The sequence below is a fragment of the Anastrepha ludens genome, chromosome 2 (genome assembly GCF_028408465.1).
Source record: "Anastrepha ludens isolate Willacy chromosome 2, idAnaLude1.1, whole genome shotgun sequence".
NCBI classification, from domain to species: Eukaryota; Metazoa; Arthropoda; class Insecta; order Diptera; family Tephritidae; genus Anastrepha; species Anastrepha ludens.
The window spans coordinates 41496881-41505228 of NC_071498.1; the positions used below are offsets into that span (position 1 = coordinate 41496881).

The following is an 8348-nucleotide window of genomic DNA, read 5'->3' on the forward strand; positions in this document are numbered from 1 at the left end:
AATATTTGTATGGAACACCCGCTTTTGATGCCATAAACTTGACATTTTTCAAAGTTCTCAAAATAAGTGTCAAAATGGCACTTGAGCAAAAAAACAAAACTAGATTACACTATTCCACAAAAATGTTTGCCCTTAAATTTTGTAATAGACTCTTATAAACAATATTAATGATAAGTGAAGTTTCACAGAAGCTTCTCAAATAATTTAGATCAATTTCACACGAAATTAATAAAATTTTAGTACTGTAAAAAAATTGTGACGTTTGCTGACTAAACAACACGCGAGCCAATATTATACAGCTTCTTTCTCTTTAATATCTATACGAAACTCTTGTATTTTTTTGAATGCTGCGCAGTGTAATAAAATTGGATTTTTAGCAGAATAATATGTTCTTTTAAATCAAATATTGCATAATTGTGTTCCTGGTTGAATTAAGAAGTATTTGCTTTATCTACTCACGTATATAAATTCTTTAATGTGTCATACAGTGTGTAAGATAATTAAGGACACTGGCTGTGCAGCCAAACGAATTGATTAGAAATAAAATTTAAATAAAGTCGTATCTTTTTCTCTGCTATTCCTGCAGGGTAATTATATTTATGACAGCCTGTTATTGGCTGTGGCACTTTGTCACATTAATAAAAAGTGCTTCGCAATGTCAAATATTGATTAATGGCTTGTCAAATAATTGGATAACAATAAAAACGTAAGTGAATGTAAAAAATTACAATGACAACTCCGCCCTTCATACGGGTGATAAACAAAAACAACAGTGAGCAAGCAAATGAAAACAAATATCACAACACCAAAGGTGAAACGCAATAAAACTTCAACCACAATTTATTGGGCGTTTTTTCAGCGCATTGGAAAAGGTATTTGTCGAATGAAAAAATAAATAAAAATAACAGCGATTTTGTGGAGCATGAAAAGCTAAGTATTAAGCCGCATACACTTACATGCTTACATAAAGATACAAGTGTAAATACATTTACACATTTGTATGTGAATGTCAACCAATTTGTAAATTAATGTAAAATTAAATTTCGTATGTAAATATGCATGTACAGCTGTGTTCATAATAATAGCAGGGCGAAATATTGCGAAGTTTTGATTATTTCTTTATTTTTAATTTAACTTTTTTATTTTTTATGAAAATATATTATATTTCATACTACAACTAAACCTATACAACTTGAAAGTTCAAGCCTTTCACAAAATTACAAATGTTAATCAAACTCCATACTTTTTAATAAAAATACTGGAAAAATTTTATGAATACAATTTTACAGCTCTTTAAATTTTGTCACAAGAAACTGGTAACTTAAATTGACTCAAATCCTGCCTTGATTTTTCATATATAACGTGTGATTTTTTAGCTATCTTTTTAAACAGTTGGTTTAAACGTGTTTTGTTTCACTGTCAAACTTCTTCAGTTTGGTCCATAATTTAACCATGAATCGTCTTACAAACGAACAACGCTTACAAATCATTGAATTTTATTATAAAAATGTGTGTTCTGTTAAGAAAGTTTATCGCGCGCTTCTTCCATTTTATGGTCAGTTTAATCGACCCACTGAAGCGGCTAGTCGAGCTACTGTGACTAAATTTACTCGTAGAACCAAATTTACATTATTGGACATCAAACCACCAACACGCTTACGTAGAGTGCGAACTGAAGAAAATAGAAAATATCGCAGCTGTATCGGCCAGTGTTAATGATGACCATCAATTATCGCTTCATCGCCGTTCGCAGCAATTGGGCCTCTGTTACTCAACAACGTGGAAAATTTTGCGAAAGGATTTAGGTGTGAAGCCTTTCAAAATACAGCTGGTGCAAGAATTGAAGCCGAACGACCTACCGCAACGCAGAATTTTTGGTGAATGGGCTCTTGGAAAGTTGGCCGAAGATCCACTTTTTTATCGAAAAATTGTGTTCAGCGACGAAGCTCATTTTTGGATCAGTGGGTACGTAAATAAGCAGAATCTCCGATTTTGGAGTGAAAATCAGCCAGAAGAATTGCAAGAGCTACCAAGGAGGCATCATTGGACCGTACTTCTTCAAAGATGCCCCGAATCGTAACGTAACTGTGAATGGTGAGCGCTACCGTGAAATGATATCCAACTTTTTTTGCCCAAAATGCAAGAGCTTGACTTGCATGACATGTGGTTTCAGCAAGACGGTGCCACATGCCACACAGCACGCGTAACAATGGACTTGTTGAGAGGAGAGTTCAGTGAACATTTTATTTCACGTTCGGCACCTGTCAATTTGCCACCCAGATCGTGCGATATAACGACTTTAGATTATTTTTTGTGGGGCTATGTTAAACCGAGCTCCTCCTCCTATTTGTGGGGTGCGTCTTGATGTTGTTCCACAAATAGAGGGACCTACAGTTTCAAGCCGACTCCGAATGGCAGATATTTTTATGAGGAGCTTTTTCATGGCAGAAATACACTCGGAGGTTTGCCATTGCCTGCCGAGGGGCGACCGCTATTAGAAAAATGTTTTTATTAATTTTGCTTTCACCGAGATTCGAACTAACGACCTCTCTGCGAATTCCGAATGGTAATCACGCACCAACCCATTCGGCTACGGCGGCCGATTCTGAATTTTACGTGTGTTTTTTTGAAAAACTTTCCCAAAGCTCTTAAAAAATCACCCTTTATATATATTTTTTTTTTTGACATTTTCTCTTTATCACGAATGCACTGCATAGCCAGAATCCTTCTACTAAATGAACTTTTCTGACTAAGAAATTTACAATTTCTATACAAATTTCTTGATTTTTGTAAATTCTGTACCATGCCTGAAAGTTTGAAATTTATGGTTTTTGTGATAGTATACATTTTATATAAAAATTAAAACAAAATAAAATACAAAATAAATAAGTAATTAAGGCTTCGCAACATGTCGCGCTGCTATTAATGTGAACACAGGTGTATATATACCATGACAAGCAATATTTATTATTTGTCTATCAATTTATACTTCAGTAAGTAAATATAGACATAAATATGCAAATTCAAAGTGAATAAAAAAACTACTTTTCATGAATATTTACTTGCGTACTGTTCATACGTGGTATTCCGACTGTTAGCAAGAAAGTAGTGAGACTCTGACTTCAGCACCAACTCTTCATGCAATCATCGGCAAAGCTAGTAAAAAAATAATTTTTTTAGTAGCAGCCTTTCTTCGACTGGCAAGGAAAATTCCTGTAGATATTTTGCATTAGAAAATCTTGATTTAAAAACAATTTAATGCATAGACGTACCTCAAATCTATACGTATTTCAACTTTATATTGGGTATGGGAATAAGTTTCATGATACTATTTTTGTGTTCGCTCTAGTAATATACTGGAGATTTGAAGGAGTATCGTATATGTGCGGTCTCGATCTCAGTAGGTGATATTCGTTTGAAGCATAAAGATCCTTTTTTATCTGACGTCAAAAATGTCTACGTTCGTCTCGAAAAAACAGCATTTGTAGGAAGTCATGCTTCATTATTACCTTTTAAAGAAAAGTGCAGCCGAAACGTGTCGTACATTGGTCAATAGAAAGAGATATCAATTGAAGGAGATATCGAGAGAGGGGGATATCGAGAGACGTTTGGTGACGTGTGAGATGCTTCGTGAACGGCGGAAAAGAAAAGGTTTTCTGCATCGCATCGTCACTGGCGATGAAAAATGCTTCTATTATAATAACCCTAAGTGTCGAAAATGTTGGAGCGTGCCAGTTGAACCAGTCGATGGACCACGGCGAAAAAAAAAATATTCATGCTTCAAATGTTATATTGTGCATTTGGTGCGAACAGAAAGATGTCATCTATTATGAACTCCTTAAACCAACTGAAACCATCATTGGCGATCGTCACCGACTGGCCATGACAACGTCAGACCACACGTTGTTAAATTGGACCAGAAACATTTAGAGGTACTAAATTGGTACCATGTGTAGAAGTCCACGCAAGTGGGGAGAGTTACTGATCACCATTCAATTGGGAGTGGCCAGGACGATTCTTCTACATATGGTTCAAGCAGCTCACAACGTCCGGGATTAGCCCACGTATCTTCTGGGTAGCTTCCGAACACCCATTCGGGAGTGAGCTAACGTGAGAAGGCGAAGTATCCCAGCATAGCTGGTTGTGCGCTGGGTTTGGGACCCGCCACTTTAAAAGCCCCCCCAATGAAAACAGCAACAAAGCCTCGGATGAGAACTTCCAACACTATTGACGACCCCTGCAAACGAAATAAGGAATACGATTTGAGGGCATGCACCTGGAATGTCCGGTCCCTTAATGGTGAAGGTGCCTCTGCCCGGCTGGTTGATGTCCTCGTGAGAGTAAAGGCTGACATCACTGCCACCCAAGAGATGCGATGGACGGCGCAAGGCAAGAAAACCATAGGACCTTGCGACGTTTACTACAGCTGCCATGTAAAGGAGCGCAAATTCGGTGTCGGATTTGTTGTGGGAGAGAGACTTCGTCGCCAAGTACTGTCGTTCACTCCGGTGAACGAGCGTCTCGCAATAATCCGCATCAAAGCCCGTTTTTTCAACATATCGCTAATTTGCGCCCACGCCCCGACGGAAAAGAAGGACGATGCGACCAAAGATTCGTTCTATGGTCCAGAAATATTTAGAGGTATTAAATTAGGGAATTTTATCTCACCCGTCGTATTCCTTAGACATTACTTCTTCGGATTGCCATCTGTTCCGGTCAATGCAGTCAACCCTTATTAGAGAATGGTTCACTTTTTACGAGATCATCGCAAACTGGCTCAATTAATGGATCAAGCCAAAAGAAGTCGAATTTTTCGTCAGAGGGATCCACCTTCCACCCTTAAAGATGGAGTAAAATTGTAGCTTCGATTGGCACATTCTTCACATAATATCATATATTATTTAATTGTTTAAATAATTCGTAACTTTGGCTGAGAAAAGACGGATCTTGTCCTACAAATTATTGAACTGGAAAACCGATTTGCTTCATAACTGCCCTTAAATATTCGATAACGTCCGTTCCCGTTCGTGCAACACTAAATGATCGAAAACGTTTTCTCTAATAGAGGTCACCCTCGGCAGGCAATGGTATGCATTTCTGCTATGAAAGAGCTCCTCATAGAATTTCAAATTCAGGTCTGCCGGAACTGTTGGTCCCTCCATTTGCGGAAAAACGTCAAGACGAACACCACAAACAGAAGGTAGAGCTCAACCAAACTCCCAAAAAGGGTGTAAGCGCCTCCGCCGTAGCCGAATGGGTTGGTGCGTGACTACCATTCGCAGTTCACAGAGAGAACGTCGGTTCAAATCTCGGGGAAACACCAAAATTAAGAAAAACATTTTTCTAATAGCGGTCGCCCCTCGGCAGGCACTGGCAAACCTCCGAGTGTATTTCTGCTATGAAAAAGCTCCTCAAGCAGGTCCCCTCATTTGTGGAACAATATCAATACGCACATTACCAATAGGAGGAGTAGCTCGGACAAACACCCAGAAAGGGTGTACGCGCCAATTATATATATATACCGGAGTCGTTCTTCTTGTTGTTTTATAAAAGCGCAAAAACAAAAAAAATAGTTGAAGTTTCCTCCAATTAAATGAAGTATTCGCAGTGAATGCCTCTGTTCATGTTTGCTATTGATTTTTCTTTGCCGAAAACTATTTACAATTAAGTTGCTCAAACAAAATATTGTTTTACTATATTTACTAATAATAATAATTAGAAGCAAAAAATAATAATATACCCGTTATTGATACCGTTATGGTTAAGGCAGGCATGGTTATTGACCAATTAAGCTCAGTTTCAAAACCAAGAAATCTTACACTTAAGGATTATATGTGAACCAGATGTACAGACGAATGTAGAGGCAAACAAAATCTGCGAAATCGATAATTTTTGGTTGCTATGAAAATTGTGGTAATCCTATACTCGCACATATATACTCCCGTATAACTATCACAATTCCATTAGAGCATTATAAACAACCGTTATGTCAACAAAATTATAAACATAATGCATTAGTGCGCATAGATGTGGTATAACACCGTGCAACATAGCTTATTCCAAATGAGCAAATCGCTTTATAACGGATACTCTGCGGCCGCCGTAGCCGATTGGGTTGGTGCATGGCTACCATTTGGAAGTGTTAAGTTCGAATCTCCGTGCATTAAGCACCAAAATTATGGAGGAACTTTTTTAAGCGGTCTCCTCTCGGCAGGCAATGGCAAGCCTCCCAGTGTATTTTTACTACGAAATTTCTGCCAATCGGAGTCGGCTTAAAACTATAGGACCCTCCATTTGTTGAACAACATCAATATGCATCCCAAACACCCAAAATGCCCGTTTTTCTTAGTAAATATTAAATTACTTTCAGTATAAAAATTATTATTAGTTCAAGTTAATACTGGAGCTAAAAAGAAGTTACGAACGTAAAATTCAAATTTTTTGATATGGAAAATTTATTAGTAGCTGGATAAAATTTCGGTTATTTTCCAAATTGGATTAGGCTCAGGGAACCTCAAACCGTTATCCTACGGACGCTATATACATGTATAATTTACGCTTACACCCATTTTGTGTGTTTGAGCACTTCTTCCTATTGGTTTGACCTAGAATTTCACACCACTTCCGCGCGGCAAATAGTTTTTGATAAGCAGCGTTTTTCATGGCAAGAAGGTAATAAAACTCTATGAAATAACTTATTTAAATTCAGCAATTTATTGCAATGCCTTTACAAAAAACACTATACTTCACAGGATCATTTCTGTAGTCAGTCTTCATTTACTTTCAATTCAAAATGAAAGATTTCTCACCCGCTTAAAAAAATATGATACAAAATCAAGCATGTGGATAATGAGAGCTAGAAGTGGCATGGTAATTTTAAATATCAACAGATTTGACACAAAATAAAACTTGCTCAATGTGTAATTTAGGCGAGCTTGAACACATAGCACATTTCCTGGCACGCTGCCCAATATTAAGAGAATATAGAAACGTTTTTTTCGGAAAACTGACCTTAAATGATTCACAACTGATTCAGATTCTCAATGGGGAAAACGATAATTGGGATAAACTTTTGCGTTTCATTAAATATGCCTCTAAACACAGAGATTACTTAATAAAAGAGTTTAACTGGTTTTAAAAACCGTAAACCGAATAATTCTTTTGCTCGAAAAATAAATCGACAGACGGCTCATGCCATTGTCGTTAAACTATAGTAAATATTTATTTTTCTTAATGTTAAAGGGTGGTTAAATTTCAAATTTGAATGTCAACCACACCTAAACGTCAATTTTTTTTCTGCATTTCATTTGACATTTTCCAATTTCAGACTAACTCAATTTGAACCATGGAAAGATACACAATCAAGCAACGATTTAAAGTTATTCAGGCTTATTACGAAAACGGGAGTTCAAATCAAAATGCATATCGCGCACTTCGTGATTTTTTCGGTCAATTTACAATCGGAAAAATTGTGCAAAAGTTTGAGCAAACCGGGTCTGTAGAAGATGTGAAAATACCAGTGCGTGCTCGTACAGCTCGTAATGCAGAAAATATTGCTGCTGTTCGCGATAGAGTGGTTGAAGAGCCGTCCACCTTAACTCGTCGTCATGCCCACCACTTGCACCTCTCACGCTCGTCGTTGATGAACATTACGCATAAAGACTTGCATTTACACGCTAAGAGTGACTGTTTGGTGTGGTTTATGGGCCGGCGGCATCATTGGGCCGTATTTTTTTCCAAAATGAGGCCGGTCAGGCAGTTACTGTGTATAGTGTTCGTTATCGTGAGATGATAACGAATTTTTTATGGTCCGAATTGGAAGATATGGATGTGGACGATATGTGGTTTCAACAGGACGGTGCCACTTGTCACACAGCTAACGAAACAATGGCTCTTTTGTGCGGAAAATTTGATGACCGAATAATCTCTCGTCGCGGTGATGTCAATTGGCCGCCAAGATCATGAGATTTGACACCGTTGGACTTGTTTCTTTGGGGTAATTTGAAAGAAAAGGTGTACATCGATAAACCAGCAACAATTCAAGAGCTAAAGAATGAGATAATTCGGCACATTAACGGCATAGAACCTCAATTATGCCTCAGCGTGATCGAAAATTTGGACCATCGGATGAAGGTGTTCCGCCGAGGCCGCGGCGGCCATTTGCCCAATATTTTAATTTGTGCGTAATTGAGCTATACCAATATTATCATAATAAAGAGAAATGATAATAATTTCTGAAAGAAATTGTATTTTATTCAAAATCAACACCGGCCCTTGAAACTTAACCAGCCTTTACAAAATAAAATTTTGTATATTTTACTTTTATTTGCAATAAATACTACTACTAC

The 8348-nt window shown here is 37.4% G+C and overlaps 1 pseudogene; it reads left to right on the forward strand.

Moving 5' to 3' along the window:
• Positions 1–6735: 6735 nt before the first annotated feature.
• Positions 6736–6847, forward strand: LOC128856167 (small nucleolar RNA U3; annotated as a pseudogene).
• The last annotated feature ends 1501 nt before the right edge of the window (positions 6848–8348 follow it).